Source organism: Heptranchias perlo, unplaced genomic scaffold (genome assembly GCF_035084215.1).
Source record: "Heptranchias perlo isolate sHepPer1 unplaced genomic scaffold, sHepPer1.hap1 HAP1_SCAFFOLD_50, whole genome shotgun sequence".
NCBI lineage: Eukaryota > Metazoa > Chordata > Chondrichthyes > Hexanchiformes > Hexanchidae > Heptranchias > Heptranchias perlo.
In genome coordinates, this window is record NW_027139516.1 from 2770560 (window position 1) to 2773118 (window position 2559).

General features: G+C 46.8%; 1 non-coding gene across 1 annotated transcript; it reads left to right on the plus strand.

The window, feature by feature from the left end:
• Window positions 1-696: 696 nt before the first annotated feature.
• Window positions 697-769, plus strand: trnam-cau (transfer RNA methionine (anticodon CAU)). Its single transcript has one exon. It is a non-coding gene; the product is annotated as a tRNA-Met (tRNA).
• Window positions 770-2559: the final 1790 nt, after the last annotated feature.

Consider the following 2559-nt stretch of genomic DNA (forward strand, 5'->3'; position numbering starts at 1 on the left):
TCAACCGCACTCCTTTGAGCAGCGAGAGACCTGTCCGAAAGACTGAGAGAAGTCTTTTTTGCCTGAAAGTGAGTCCGGTTTGACGTGTTGTTGCACAAAGGCGCTCCCTGCTGGTGAGCAGAGGCAAATGCTCGAGCAAAACAGCCGTGTTCGGACAGACACAGAAAGCTTTCAGGTTTGAGAAAGGACAAATGCCAACATTTGAAGCAGGAAGCAGTCTGTAAAGTTAAGAATGCGGCCTTGAGCTCAATACCGCTTACTCCAAAAGCACGTTCATTATTTTGAGCCAGAATTAAACCAACGATTTAAGAGTGATTGTGCTTTCAAGTTTTAATCTCTACAAGTTTTCCACACTACCAGCTGAGCTCTCGAAGGGAAGCAGCAAAGGTCCCTCGCTTTGGTGATTGTTCACCGTGCGCCTTTTGACACTCCCGGACTCGTGGAGTCGTGAGGGCATGACCGAGACTGACTCGGTACCTGCTCATACCGCAGCGCTGTGAGCGTGTGAGCTCCGACTTACTCGACACACCTTTGGTCAGTCGAGCAATGGGGAACGTGTCTGACCAAAATTCAGAAGATTGTTGGTTCGATTTCCACCTGGATGGAGAGTTTTTGCAAACTGCCGATCAGTTTATGATTTTACACCTTGCAAACTGTCCTACTTGATAGAGCTGCCTGGAGATTTATACATCAAGTGCCTTCTTAGCGCAGCAGGCAGCGCGTCAGTCTCATAATCTGAAGGTCCTGAGTTCAATCCTCAGAGAAGGCATCATTAAGCTTTTTTTTTCAATCTTTGCCGAAGACCAAAATCATGAATTTTTGCTTCCTGCAGCACACCAAAAGATTTGCTGCCCCTTGACCTCTCTGTACCGTAGCACGCAGTGAAGCTTAAGAAGTACATGGACCATGGGCTCGCTGAAAACTGACGCCACTTTTGTTTCTGGACAATTGACCCAAGTCAAACGGTGAGTGGAGAATGCAAGAATCCATCTTGCTATCTCTCACCTGCTCAGCGAGCATTCGACTAGAATCATGGAAAGTTACAGCACTGAAGGAGGCCATTCTGCCCATCGAGACCACACCAGCTCTATGCAAGAGCAATCCAGCTGGTCCCACTCCACCGTCCCATCGTTTTTCCTCATGTCATCTTTGGTGCTTTTGCCAATCACCTTAAATCTATGTCCTCTGGTCCTTCACCCTTCTGCAAATGGGAACGATTTCTCTCAATATACTCTGTCTAAACCCTTCATGGTTTTGAAAATCTCCATCAAATCTCCAGCTTCTCCAGTCTATCCACGTAACTAAAGTCCCTCATCGCTGGAATCATTCTAGTAAATCTCTTCTGCACCCTCTTTAATGCCTTCATATCTTTCCTAAAGTGCGGCGCCCAGAAGTGGACACAATACTCCAGTTGTGGCTGAACCAGTGTTTTCTAAAGGTTCATCATGACTTCCATACTTTAGTACTCTTTGCCTCTATTTATGAAGCCCAGGATCCCGTATGCTTTTTTAACCGCTTTCTCAACCTGCCACGCCACTTTCAATGATATTTGCACATATAACCCCAGATCTCTCTGTTCCTGTATCACTGTTAGAATTGTGCCCTCTAGTTTATGTTGCCTCTTCTCGTTCTTCCTACCGAAATGCATCAATTCGCATTTTTCTTCGTTAAGTGTCATTTGCCATGTGTCCGCCCATGCAACCAGTCTGCATATATTCTCTTCAACTCGATCACTATCCTCCTCACTGTTGATTACCCTTACAAATTTGGTGTCATCTGCAAATTTGCAAATTGTGCCCTGTACACCCAAATTCAAGTCATTAATATATATAAAGGAAAGCAGTGGTAACAGCACCGACCCCTGGGGAACACCACTGTCCACCTCCCTCCAGTCCGAAAAACAACCGTTCACCACTACTCTGTTTCCTGTCCTATAGTCGATTCTGTATCCATGTTGCTACTGCCCTCTTTATTCAATGCCCTTCACAGTCGTTGTTTCGCACTCGCCTCCAAGCAGCTCCACGATCAGCAGAGAAATCTCGCCTTGGGTTGGCCCCCTCCCTGACGACAATCAATACTTTGCTCCAATCGGTGGTATCGAGCATCAGCAAGTGAGCAACAGCAGAACGGGAAGCCACAGTAATCGTGAATGATGCTGAGAATAGCCCGAGCCTGCGGAAGATACATGAGATCACAGGAAAGGAACAGCGGCCCCGAGCTTGAGGGAGCAGCGAGAGCCCTGTCTGTCTGCCTGATCGAAGACATTTTTGCCTGAAAGCGGTTTGAAGTGTTGTTGCTCAAAGGCACTCCCTGCTGGTGAGCAGAGGCAAATGCTCGAGCAAAACAGCCGTGTTCTGAAAGACACAGAAAGCTTTAAGGTTTGACAAAGGAAAAGTGGTCTCCTGTGCCTCAGCGCCAACATGTTAAGCCGTAGGCTGCCTGTAAAGTTAAGAGAATGGCCTAGAGCTACTTACTCCAAAAGCACGTTTATTACTTCGAACCAGCAAACTTTGATCTGTTAATTGTACTGTAGACCTCTGCTCTACAAGTTGAGCGATC